Genomic DNA, 14,734 nt, shown 5'->3' on the forward strand with positions numbered 1-14,734 from the left:
GTTTGTATTTATAAGGTTATAATAACTATTTCCAAATTCCTCAATAATCTCAATGAATACATTAAGCTCTAGATGATAAGGAATAACCATGTAAGATCATATTAGAAGTAGAATTTGTTTGGTATATAGAGTATATTGTTTGGAAAATCCACTTTAAACACATCACTAGATCTAACCTAGACATCACTCCCGTAAGTAGATCAATCCGTATTATGACTGAAATGACTAATAAATGTTATTTATAGGTTCATAATAACGACTATGAACATAAATATAAGTTACACTTAAAGTGTAGTAAGTGTAGCTTAACTTACAAAGTTTCTAGCAAAAAGTCGAAAAGTTCATATACAAAACTTTAACACCGAATACTCCTTTCTGTCGGGCTCCTGGATATCGCAACACTTTGCTAAAGTGCTCAAGAACATAGAAAAATCGAGGATTGGGGTGCAAAAAGTTTATAGAGAGAATGTATTTGATTTGTGTGAGAAATGAGAGATTTTTGTACGTGTTTATAGGCTAGATATGGGGTGGGCACTCCGCGCCTTTATGTGTTCAGCAAGGTCTGGTCTGCCATGTTGACACATCGTCAACGTCGCCTACAACAAGTAAATTTCACAAAACTTCGAAAAATCATAACTTTAGCATACAAGCTCCATTTTCGATAGTCTTTATGTCTACACGTTCATTCGACGAGTACTCTACTTTCATTTAGACTCCGCCGGCTAATTCTCATTCCATTTACAAATTTTACAGTCTATGAAGATTACACTGTAAAAGACCATGCAAAATTCACAACTTCTTCATACGAACTCCATTCTTGACATTCTCTATATCAACGATTTTGTATTTACGATAACTCCAACTTTCGTTTAAATTGTTTTGGCTAACAAACAACCAATTTTCATTTCGATTTCTGTGCCGCACACTATCGTATCGTGTCGCATCGAAACTTCGAATAATCATAATTTTTTCATATCAAGTCAGATTTGAGCGTTATTTATATCTACAGGATCATCATCATGACTAATACAACTTTTATTAAGATTATTTATCCTGAATAATTTTTTATTTTTATACTTTATTTTGGCGATTCAATGATAAATTTTATAGTAAGATTTTATACAAATATTATATACTTATAATATTTGTTCACATAACGTACATATATTGAATAGATATTTATATAGCCCTTAACTCATATAACGAACAATTATAATATTTGAAGATTTTAATTATTCAATAAAATGAATAATTATAACTAAAATCACTTAAAACATCTAACTCTAACTTACGAACGTTACAAGCTTCTGTCCTAAGGGGTTAAATGTTAGATTTGCGACTTGTCTTTTGAAAGATAAGGCTCATGACTGATGGGAGGAGGTTGGCGGAGCAGTGGTCATTAAGGTTATGACTTGGGTAGACCTTGTTACAAGGTTCATGGCAAAGTTCATGTTTGCTATCAGTGACGAGTTTAGAACGTAAAACTATGTGGTTCGCTATTTAATTAAAATCGATAGAAAAAAAATAAAAAACATACTAGTTGCGGTTTCGGGTTGGATCATATAAGCAAAAATAAATTTAAAGTTTTTAGAATAATACCCGACGAGGTCTTATATATTGATATATTTTAACAATTGTAACGTTAATAATACTTTCTAAAACACTTTTTTCAATATATGACACCAAATTATCACTTCAAATTTGATATTTTTTTGTTGCGTACACAAGTTTTTACCACCTGGATTGCTGAAAATCCTTTTTGCAAGTATATTTTTCTAATTTCATCTTTTAGATTTACACGATAAAATTTCATATTTGGTTGTCCTGGGAGATCAACAAGTAGTGAACTTAAAATCAACTATTATATGATTAGGTTGCTCATTATCTTTTTTCATTATTTTTTTCATCTATTTTTCTTTTTAAAAAAATAACTTGACAAAGACATTTTTTTATTTTGATTTATGAAATAAACGACAATTGACAATCACGTTCAAAGACATTCTTGGTTTACGTTTCATTACAAAAAAGAAAAAATACATAAATAAATAAATTAAACTGATTTAAGAAAAATAAAGAACTAGTATCAATTGCAAACACAATAAAGACAATCCAAATATGAAATTATGTCAAAATATAAAAAAAATACCATTGAATCAATTATCAACTACTTTATCAAAATATCATACAAATCCAAATTAAGGAAATAAATGAACGATTGTTTTTTTTTTAATTCTTTTTTCTTTTCCTTTTATTATATAATACTAGGCAAATGTCCGCGCGTTGCGCAGAAACACCTATATAGTTGAAGTCTTTATAAATATGTGATTTTTTAAATATAACAATAACGTTGTTGTTAAATTTGATATAATAATTTGTATATACTAAATTGATAAAATATATTGATTATTTTGAAGTATATGATTATATATACATTTATTATAACTTCATAATCTCAATCGTTTCAATGACTTCTTTCCGCGAGTTACACATGAATAAAATTAAATATAATATATGATTTGATGTTATTTATAGTTGTTTTTATTGTTAATTAATTTTTTAAATTTATTTGCTTAATGTTTTAATTTCTAAATTTATTTGCTTAACGTTTTAATTTCTATCATTATAATTATTTAAAACATCAAACATTGTTTTTTATTTTAAAGCTAACAATATAATCATTTATATAGAGTTGTTTTTAACTATTGTTATTGTAAGTTATTTTAAGCTACTTATTTGAAAACTTTTAACGATTATAAAAATATATTTTAGAAATATTTTAGTTAAATTGAGATTACTATTTAGTTTTTGCTTTTATCACTACAATTTATCAATTTTAATTATTTACAAAATATTCTTTAGTTTTTTTAAATGGAACTGAAATTTATATTTGAGTTGACATTGTAATGCGTAGAAACATCTATATAGTTGAAGTCTTTACAAACATATATTTTTTAAAATATAACACTAACGTTGTTGTTAAATTTGATATAATAATTTGTATATTAGTTTGATATAATATATTGATTATTTTGAATTATATGATAATATATAAATTTATTATAACGTCATAATCTCAATCGTTTGAATGACTTCTACTCGCGAGTTACACATCAATAAAATTAAATATTATATATGGTTTAATACTATTTATAGTTGTTATTTTTAACTAATTTTTTAAAATTTATTTGCTTAATGTTTTAATTTCTATCATTATAATTATTTAAAACATCAAACATTATTTTTTGATTTTAAAGGTAACAATATAATCATTTATATAGACTTATTTTTAACTATTGTTATTATAAGTTATTTTAAGCTACTTATTTGAATTTTTTTAACGATTATATAAATATATTTAGGAAATATTTTAGTTAAACTGATATTACAATTTAGTTTTCGCATTTATCACTATAATTTATCACTTTTAACTATTTACAAAATATTATTTGGTTTTTTTAGTGGAATTAAACTTTATATTTAAGTTGACACTGTAATGTTATATTTAAATTAACAATTTAAGTATTTTGTCCAAATTGTTCAAAAATTGTAGCTTTAAACGGATAATGGTTTACATGCAACAACATTTTAAATATAATAAATTAAATATAATATGTTAAAATTTAAAGACATAACTTTATAAATAGAAGTAAATATATTATTTTAAAATTGAAATTTAGTCTATTTATGATTACACTTTAGGTTTGATATTTATTTAACCTTATTAACCAACTTACAATCATTATTAGAAAGACACTACAATTTATCACTTTTAACTATTTATAAAATAATATTTGGGTTGTTTAAGTTAAATAAAATTTATATTTAAGTTGAGCCCATAATGTTATATTTTAATTAATAATTTAAGTATTTTATACAAATTGCTCAAAAATTATACCTTTAAAATGAGAATGGTTTGCATCCAACAATATATTAAAACTAATAAATTAAGTATAATATATTGAAAGTTAAAAAACATAATCTTATAAGTAGAATTAAAGATATTATTTTAGTATTGAAATTTAGTTTATATATGAATACACTTTAGATTTGATATTTATTTAACCTAATTACCAAATTATAATTATTATTATTATAAAGAAATTGAAAAGTCATGGGAATTTCAAATGAATATGATGAAAGGAAAAAAAAATAGGATTTCAAATACATGAAATTCAAAAAAAAAATCTAATTTTATAAGTATATATGATACGAATTTTGAAGCTACTTAGTGAACGGTACTTGATTGTGATTGACTGGTTTTTCTTTGTCCTTTTTCGCTGGGTTTTGTATTTTTAGTTTTTTTTTTTTTTCTTTGCTTGCTTGGTGGCAAACTACGTGTTATCTCCTTACACAAGCCACCGCCTATTGATTTTCTCAGGATGGTTTTTTCCACCGCCTCAAATCCACGACTTTAAGCTTCTTCTTGAATTTTCTTCACCCCAGAACCAGAAAACCATCCTATCCATTGCCACCGCTTCATCTATCCGTTCTTATACGCCTTCTCCCATGAATCAGATGGTCCTGACCACCGAAGAGAGCAGCGGTGGCATCCAGTCGGAAATGTCGCCTCTAATCTCAACCTTCACTCAAAGTAGAAGGGAAATATTTGTATGAATCGTCAAATTCTGCTTTCCCAAAAAGTCTCTCCATCCGCTAATCGACGTTTATTTGATCTTTTCTTTTTTGTTGGTGGGTTGTCGATGTTCGAAGCAGGAAAGAGGGCAAAGAGGGTTTTTGGTTGAAAGAAATCCGGAGTGTATCCCTCCGGTTCATCTCCATCTTCTCCAAATCGTTGATTAGGGCTTCTCTTAATTGTAACAGGATGTCTTCATCGAGAAGCGACCGTCACCACCACCGTTGCCGCCTCTACCTCATGTATCCTAACCTATTTGTCACTCACATCCGACAACACCTTCTGATTCTTCACAGTCAACGCTTCCACTACCTTTCTCCAAGTAACTGCATCTCCTACCTTCTTCTTATTTTTTTATTATCTGAAATTGATTTCGTTACAATTTTCTGAACTCTTTCCATTTAGCGTTTTTATATTCACATTTGATAAATCAACTTATCCAGTTTGCTCGGTGTCCCAGTGGCCCTTCTTCTTCAACACATGTGGGTACCTGATCGTTATCTGGTCTACATCTGTAAAAGAAAGAGGAAAGCATCCAGAAAACAAAGGAAGTAACAACATTGTATTTATTAACCATGGTGGGTGTTTCTTTCATGACTTAATACAGAAAGCCCATTGCTCTGTTCTCAAATACCTTTTTGAGATCATTTATCTGATTTTGTAGGTTTGATTGCTTGAAATAAGAGCAGAAGATAATGGATTGGTGATCAATCTCAAAAATCACAAAAAGAAAGAACACCAGAAGATCCTGTCATACGGTTTACTTTGCATTCCATTTTTGTTCCTTTTTTTTTTTGTTACAATGCCGAATTTGTATGTCTAATTTTTACTTTTTTTTAGTTTAAAGACTAATTTCAATCTCAAACATTATAATTTATAATGTAGCTCAAGAATTCAAATGCAATTTTGTTTGCTTAATCCAGTCGTGGGATTTGATATGGGGAGGCGCTGTCATGGCTTCGGGTGAACCTTCTATTTTCTTGATCCCCCAACTCAAAACACATCAAATTGTGCTAATCCGAACTCAATTTCAGGTAAATATATACAACATATATTAATTATTTACCTGTTATGCATTGAAAATTCTTAAAGTTTCTGAATTTGTGGTTGCTCAATAGAGTCTGCTTCCCTGAAATGATCTTATATTACTTTGTGTATTTATGTTCAAGAGTTGTATGATTTTCTTTGTAGCTGAATAGGTATGTTGGTTGAATGGGTAGCGAAAGACAGCTCCAACTCCAGATGTGAATTCCAATTTCCAATCTTTGACCCGAACATTTGGTTTTTGATTATTTTGGTTTTACTTGAGATAAAGCACTATATTGTGCATGCTATAACTGCATATGCAATTTGTGATCATTTCGATCTTTTCAGGTGGTTATATTTTTCTTACTTCATACAGATAACCGTTGTGCTTATTGCGTTTGATCCTATTCATGTAGATTACATAAATATTCCATTCCAAAAATGGTTAGTGGTTTATTTCCTTTCCAGCAATGTAGAGGTGTTTATATTACGTGCATGAAATCAACTAAGCTAAACACCCTTTTAATCATTCATTAAGTGAGGTAAATAATCTCACCAGTCCAACTGTATGTTGCTTGGTTTTTTATTTTTTCTTATCTCCATCATGATTAATGATTTTAGCAGTATGTACTCCGTATTTTTCAATTGAAAATGTTTCATTATAGTAAACTAAACCACTAACCATTTAATTATAGGTGAGGAGATCTGTGAAGTATTTTATGGAAAATGCAATAAATCAAATGTCAAGTAAGCACATGGATTTAGCTGTTGTAAGTGAAGTAATCATTTTTATAAAAAAATTGGCAATACATGATTGATTAAAATGTTGTTAGTTTGCTTGCAGGATCTATTTGCTATAATAACAGATTAACCTTTTAGATTTCTAGTCACGTTCACCTTTGTAGTGTAGGCATTTTCAACCCTTGAAAGCTGAAATGAGAAAGATGTGAAACTTTTTTTTATGACTTTCATATTAATAGCTTTTGTTTTTTAGTTTCTAATGAAATTTATAATCATTTCCATGTCAATTATTTATCTTTTAATCCATTCAATGATTGGGTTTAGGCAATAGCATCTTCGGATACAACGGTGGGGCTTTTTCACATGAGGAAACTAACATCACCATTTCATGTTTTGAGTAGTCATACGTATGCTTCTTCATTTTGTTTTCTTTTTTTCCTTTTATGTTTTCTTTAAATTTAGAAAAATTAGAGCCATTATATGTAACACATTGTAAACTTTGTTGCTATTTCCAGTTTGTTAATAAATAACTATAAAATACCTTCCAACCCCTGCAACTTCAACACCCGCAATGCGTGATTCTTCCTTAGTTGTTATCTAATTTTAAATATAGTGGGCCAAATGAATTCAATTTTTGGGCTAATGAATAAATGAAATATAAAACATGTGGGCTTTCAATTCTTATTAGCTAGGTCACTAAAACAATTAAGATAGGTCACAAATGATTGTTATGTATAATTAGTAATCAAAAACTTAAATTAGATAGGTCAAGTGACCTACCTTAAGGTTAATTTGACTCACCCATGCTTGCTATTGAGGTTCAACAGTTGGCGCAAGAGTTTCAAGATCTTCTACAAAGACTGTAGCGGATATCATCGTCAAGTTCAAAGAGAGGGTCTTGCTTGTTCCGCAGTGTATAAGGAGATGAAGAAGACATGGTATCATGATATGCTTAGAGACGACATCATGGAGTTCGTAAGTATTTTGAGTTGCAAGACCTTGGAGGAGATGATTGATAGAGACCGAGATCGTGAGATCAAGTTGGAGCTTCGGAACAAGCGGAAGCCGACACAGGTTTAGATAACAGTGGGTTCAACGAAGACGTCTAAGACTTCTCATTTCCGATTTAGGAGATAGTAGATCGGGGCCGTTGCGGCAAGTACGATGCACAATGGGGTTATGGCTGATACAAGACGGACCATATTAACAAGGTTTATACTTATGGATCAGGACTTATTTGCTTTCATTGCAATCAGGTGGACCATAAAATATCGATTATTAGAGATTGTCAGGAGGAGTGGTGAGGGCACCCACTCTAGCTACTTTGAGGATCACCGATTGCCGCCAGGGCAAAGTGGAGGCTCCTGTGGTAAAGAGCACATCTTTTCAGTTAACAGTCAAGGAGGCCAGAGCAACGCCAGATGTTGTCACTGATATGTATTCCTATTTATTTATTGTTGTTTCAATATTTATGCTTATGTTTGTTCATGATGTTATTAGGGATGTTCCTAGTCAATGGTATGATTGCTTGTTTTCTTTTTTCATTCGGGTGCTACTCGATCATTTGTGTCTCTTGCACTTAGCATGTAACCTCGCAAAAATACTAAGTAAAAACTTTGTTTTTATGTCAACCAAAATAACCATTCATTCATTCCAAAAGCCCATAAAAGCATAGAAATGATAAAATAGTTATCAGAGTACAAACCAAGTCATAAAATGCTGAACATCGGTAGATGCAATGCAATCACGTCGAGCTCTTCCCTCTGGAACCAGAAGTGCCTAAAACATAAACAAAAACCATAAGCAAAAAGTTTAACGAGTTCCCCAAAATAACGCATATTATACATACATCGGGCCCCGCACGGCTAACATGCCCCACCCAACATACATAACATGCAAGAGTTACAAAGGTAACTAACATTCTACATAACATAATCCAGTGGGTCGATATTGGTGCCTTCATCCCACAAGTACAGTGAGAAGACTTACATGAACTACTCAACAGAAGCTCAACAACTACCTCAACAACAACACAGCCACCCAAGCTTCCTAAAATCCAAACCGAGACCAATCCTTAGTCAAATACTCAATTCTACCCAAGTTTGACCAAAAGTCAAACCGGTCAAAAAGTCAACGGTCAAAGCTAAGGTCAAATTGCCGACAGCAGCCCTCCATATCGTGGGCACAAAATGCCAAAATAGTCAATGGTTCCCTAGTCGTCATGCCATGGTAGCGTAAGGCCACGCTGTGGGGACCGGTCTAAACAGCTCAAACGAGCTTAATCCATTTTCTTCTGATTTTAGGAGCTCCAAAGCTTAGATTTGATCCTTTCCAAGGTCTTAATGGATAAAGTTTCTAACTTTATCCATTAGGAAGGTCTAAACCATCAAGATGTAGACTTTAAGTCTTAAAGGGACCCAAAAATACATATTTCTTAACTCAATCCATTAACTCCATGTCTCCAACCTTTATATCTGAATCAACATGATGTTCAGATGGATAAAGTTTCCAAATTTATCAATAACAATGTATCAATCTTCCAAGATCTAAACTTTAATACACCAAAATGAACTATAGGACCAAGATAACTTGCATGGCTATAAGGGAAGGCAAAAGATCACAACTTTCCTAGTCTATAAGGTCCACGAAACATTCTAAACTGTTAAAAAGATGTTGGAGTCCACTCAACTCCAAGGTCACCCAAAAAATGGACCATAAGTTCCAAAACCCAACTAACAAGATCTAAAGAACTAGATAGCAAGATTGGAACTTTATACATATAACAGTCCAGAAATGTAGTGTCTTTGATGAATCCAAACTTGAAGTTTCAGTCTTTCAAACAAAATAACCTTCTTGATCTTTAAACTTCATCAAAATAACATAAAAAGCATCCAAAGAGGAGAGTGAGGATAGAAGAGAAGCTCAAATCTTGAAGGTGGAGGCTGGGGTTTCTCCCAAGGGGTCCTAGAGGTGATGGATGCTGATAAAATGGCCAAAAAGTCATAACCTTATGTTTAAATACATTGAAAACCCTAAATATCATGGGCTTGGCCTGACTAATCGTCGTTTCATTGCTACACTTCGCCATGTCGTGGCAACTATTTTCATCCACATCCACCTCAGCTTCAATCAGCCATAACTTCTTCATTTCAACTCCATTTTCGGCGATCTTTAGATCCATGTAAAGTTATTGACCCCCCACGATTCTGTCTAGTTACTTTTGACTTAAAAGACCCCAAACTAAAATCCTGAATTCATGGAAGAAGTCTAGAACATCACTTTTCCCATTTTACCCTTTGACTCCAAGACACAAACATGGGATTAGATCTCATAACCAATATTATCAACATCCAATAGGGTCTAACCATATTCCCTTGATGCCCAAGGTCTTTACTTGGTCCATTTCTTGTCCACAATCCCGAAATAAGAAACTTCTCGAAACAAGATGTTACATAGCAAGAAGTTCGAAGTTGTCCCGAGGACGCTGGGTTTCCTATTAGAGGTAGAGATCACTGAATACCGCATTGTGAGTGCTTCGAGGGTTTACATGTATTGTATATTGGAGATGTTTTGGTTCCGGTTTCCTATTAATCTTGTTCCTATTTCTTTGTGAGGGGTGAGGATCATTGTGGGCATGTATTGGTTGAGTCGGTTTGGGGCTATGATCGACTGCGAACATCAACTAGTGCGATTTTGAAACCCAAGTTGGGAAGAACTGATCATTCATGGTGAGGGAGCACGAGGAAATCCAACAATTTGTTCATCTGCGAGAGTTAAGACATACTCACAACACCAGTTTTCATGATTTTTGGCTTATATGGTTGATACTTGGGCCGAGAGAAGGAAGTCTATTAAGGATGTACCCGTTGTTCGGGATTTTTCTGATACATTTACCAAGGATTTGTCGAGAGTGCCTCTTGAGAGACAGACAGAGTTTTAGATTGATCTATTTTCGATTGTGGCTCTGATAGCTAAGACACCTTATCGTCTTGCACCTCCTGACATGCAAGAGTTATCCACACAACTTCGGGAGCTGTCGAACAATTAGTTCTCCATAAAGGGGGTTCTTATTTTTTGTGAAGAAGAAGGATGGGTCCCATCAAATGAACATCAAATATAGGGAGCTAAATATGTTGACGATAAAGAACGATAATCCACTCCCGAGTATGAATGATTTATTTGATCAGTTGAAGGGAACATCTTGTTTTTCCAAGATTGATTTGAGACCGTGTTATCATCAGACAAGGTTCAGAGATGAGGATATTTAGAAGATGGCCTTCATGACTCCTTACGGACACTATACGTCTGTGGTGATGCCATTTGGGCTCACCGACGCACCGAAAACATTCATGGACCTCATGAACCGAGTTTCCATGACCGGTGTTTGGATTGATCGGTGATTATGTTTTGTAACACCCCATTTTTTGCCTTATAGTATAAAAGACCAGTTATGTACATATGTGTTTTTGATATAACGCTATTTAGGATAAATAGCCTTGATAAAATTTGTAGTAATTGAGAAAGCAAAATCGTGCATATAAAGAACGCCTAAATCTAACTTCATAGGTGGAAGTTATGTTTTTTAGAAGTTTCAGCACAATAGCATGTGAACAGAAACCAAATTTAAGATCGGTGGATTGTTAGGAAAAACGATCTAAACGAGATTTGAAGATCTTGTCAATACCTATCTGTCGATATAAAGACAGTCGAGAACAGATATCATATGAGAGAGTTATGATTTTTATACGGACTTTAACAGTATAAGACTATAAAAATATAAATTTAAAAATAAAGTGAGAATTATATGAAAGATTCTAAATGAAAGTTGTAGACCTCGTCGGTAGCTACGCGTCAATATAAAGAACGTCAAAAATTAAGCTCGTATGAAAAGTTAAAGAATTTACAAAATTTGTGTTTTGCGCAGTGCGCAGAGAGTGAGAAACGCGATTCTAGAAGGTGGAAACACATACCATAGAGAATCCGACATGTGGCATAAAACGGCTAAGGAGATGTCGCCTTAAGTACATGGCGCGCATCTTCAAAATTCGCTTATAAATTGCATCAACCCCCTCATTGACTCTTCACAATCCACAATCTTTCTCTCTGAACTCTCTAGAGGAAAAATATAAAAAATTCCATAGGATTTAGGGTATTCAGCTAGGCTCTGAAGTATTTAAGAGTCCAAAAGGTAGAAGCTTTCGATTCATAGTTCTGCCAGTACAATTTCCGACTTTTCGCTAGGAAATCTCCGTAAGTTAAGCTGCAGTTATCTTAATTCAAGTGTAACTTATATTTATATTCATATCGTTGTTATAGATATATAAATAATATTTATCGGTAATTCTAGTTATAATGTTGATTGATCTACTTACAGGAGAGGTGTCTAGAATGGTCATGTTGGCTTGGTTGTTGGATTTAAGAAAGACTATATGCCAAAATGTTCCTACCTTCCAACTGTCCTGCCTGGCTGGTCCTTATTTGATAAATGTCTAAGTATTCATTGGGATTAGTGAAAGATCTAGCTTTCATCACCAGATTGTGATTGAGATTAATAAGTAATAAAATTATAAGTTAATACTAATTAAGCACAGTATCCACCAGTTGGATCTCTAGTAGAATCACCAAGATAGTCGTTAGTCGTCTGAGTGTCCAAGTGAGTTATCTCACTATACTATGTATTACAATGTATATCCATATATGTTAGGATAAAGAGCTAGTAGAGTAGAGGTGGTAGTATGATCTCTATGTGCTTAAGTGTAAACTGGTAGACTAGAAAGTATAAATGTGCTTGTACCAGTAGGATCTAAAATGTAGCCACTATGTGCGTAATTGATATGATATTAGATTTGGTTATGGGATGATGGTAGAACGAAAAAGAGGTCATGAGCCTATAGGCATGCATGTTAACGAAAAGGTGAGAAGGTCGTAAGTACATATAGAACCGTGTTAACGAAATGACATGTAGGCCGTAAGTACACATAGAACCGTGTTAACAAAATGATGTGTAGGTTGTAAGTACACATAGACTTATGTTAACAAAATTGTATGTAGGCCGTAAGTAAATGTAAACTCGTGTTGAAGAAGAAATGGCAGGGTTGTAAGTCAAAGATACACATATTATTGGCAGATCGTGAGCCATTATTTGTATGCATGTATATATTGTGGTATATGGTATTTTGGGGAACTCACTAAGCTTCGTGCTTACCCATTTGAATATAAATGTCTTTCAGGTACTTTATTGATTCATGAGAAAGGCAAGGTTCGATTGTACACAAGCGTATTCGCATCATGTTTTCCACATAATGTAATTATACTCTGATATGTTTGAATAAATAAAAATGAAAAATTTAGGTTGAAAATAGGGACGATAATTTTTTATTGATGATATATTGGTTTATTCTAAGACCAAGGAACATCATAAGGAGAATTTGTGGGAGGTCTTGAGACTTTGAGGGAGGAGAGACTTTATGTAAAGTTCTTCAAATGTGAGTTTTGGTTGCGCGAGATGCAGTTTTTGGGACACTTCGTTAACCGGAATGGTATCTTGGGTGACCCGACCAAGACCGAGGCCATGAAGTAATGGGAGGTCCAAAAGTCACCATCTGAGATTCATAGTTTCTTTGGTTTAGCAGGGTATTACCAGAGATTCATTCAAGATTTCTCCAATATTGCAATTCCTTTGACCCGTTTGACGAAGAAGAATGTTACTTTTATGTGGGGGCCTGAGCAACAAATGGAAATTGAGACACTGAGACAGAAGTTGTGTGAGGCTCTGATACTGACCCTCCCTGAGGGTGTGGATGATTTTATGGTTTATTTTGATGCGTCGATTATAGGTTTGGGTGCAATACTTATGTTGAGGGGTCATGTGATCGCATACGCTTCGAGACAACTGAAGCCTCATGAGGCGAATTATCCCACTCACGATCTGGAGTTGGGGCCGTTGGTTTTCGTCCTCAATATTTGGCGACACTACTTGTATGGATTCCATTGGATCATTTACACGAACCACAAGAGTTTGAGATATTTGACAGACAATTTGAACCTGAATATATGGCGATGTATGTGGTTGGACGTTTTAAAGGATTATGAATATGAGATCTTGTATTATCCTGGGAACCCAATGTAGTGGTCGATGCCTTGAGTCACAAGGCTACTAGTGCTCCTATCATAGACCTATGCTCGAGGGTGACTATCACTTCACCGTTGTTGAATTTGATCAAAGGGGTATAAATTGAAGAGTTAAAGGTAGAGGATAGGAAGAATGAGAAGATCAGGGGTCAGATATTTACTTTTATCACTGATAGCCGAGGTTTGTTGACTTATAGACAGTGTACCTAGTCAGCTTGTAGAATAACTTAGGTAAGTCGGGTGTCGAACATAGGGAACATAATTCAATTAAATAAAATAACTACTTCTAATTAAGCTAAGAAACAAACTATGATTAGGGGTTTTTACTGATTTTGCAAGATCATAAGAACCTACTATCAACAAAAAAATTAAGCACACAAAGAAAACAAATTAACTTTAAGAATTAAAAGAATGCTTATGCTTAGATCCGATTTCACCTTCTCCTATGGTTGATTTCTAATGGATGGATTATATTGATTACTAATTTTTTAACTAACTACTATGATCAAATATCTAGGCCTGCCAATTTGTGAATTACCAAGCAATGATCATGCACAAGTTAAACACCAAATCGATAATATGCACAAATTGGACTATGAATGATAGTAGTTACTTTCCTATGATCAAGTTAAACAACCAAACACAAATTAAGATTAATTATGCTCTCTAACACAGTTAAAGTTACTAGCTTTAATTACTTCATCTAAGATGTGATTAATCCTAACTCTAGTTATTTAATGATCATAAACAATTAGGAGACAAATTCATGCAATTAGAATGATCAACTAACATACAAAATCTAATTAATAGGCAATATAAACTAGAAGTAAAACATGTTAGGGTTTAATAATCAAACACAATTAAAATCAATAATAATCATCTAATAATCAAAATCAACACATATAGATTAGGTCCATCTTCACCAAACAGAAGTAAAAGGTGTTTAGCCTCTCATGGTAGCAGAAAAATACACAAATTCCATGTAAATTAAGCTAGACATAAGTAATGATTAGTAAGCAAAATGGATCTATGTAGAACTCTTCTAATTTTCTTCAATTCTTGAGCTCCACTTGATTATCGATCTTCTTCTAAGTTTCCAAGGGTCTTTACTCATAATTCTCCTTAGAAAACCAGTTACATCCTATCTCATTCAACCTAATGTTCGAGTATTTATAATTTCCTTATATCGGTTCACCACGTCGT

The 14,734-nt window shown here is 32.9% G+C and overlaps 1 long non-coding RNA gene across 15 annotated transcripts; it reads left to right on the forward strand.

Moving 5' to 3' along the window:
- Window positions 1–4,286: 4,286 nt before the first annotated feature.
- LOC111885673 (uncharacterized) lies at window positions 4,287–6,950 on the forward strand. 15 transcript variants are annotated; one of them, XR_006190358.2, is made up of 5 exons: window positions 4,288–4,955; window positions 5,077–5,211; window positions 5,298–5,391; window positions 5,557–5,667; window positions 5,825–6,950. It is a non-coding gene; the product is annotated as an uncharacterized LOC111885673 (long non-coding RNA). The 15 variants fall into 15 exon arrangements; XR_006190354.2 differs by having other exon boundaries at window positions 4,287–4,955; window positions 5,298–6,429; window positions 6,493–6,950; XR_006190355.2 differs by having other exon boundaries at window positions 4,287–4,955; window positions 5,298–6,429; window positions 6,504–6,950.
- The last annotated feature ends 7,784 nt before the right edge of the window (window positions 6,951–14,734 follow it).

This window comes from Lactuca sativa, chromosome 4, assembly GCF_002870075.4.
Source record: "Lactuca sativa cultivar Salinas chromosome 4, Lsat_Salinas_v11, whole genome shotgun sequence".
Classification (NCBI taxonomy): Eukaryota; Viridiplantae; Streptophyta; class Magnoliopsida; order Asterales; family Asteraceae; genus Lactuca; species Lactuca sativa.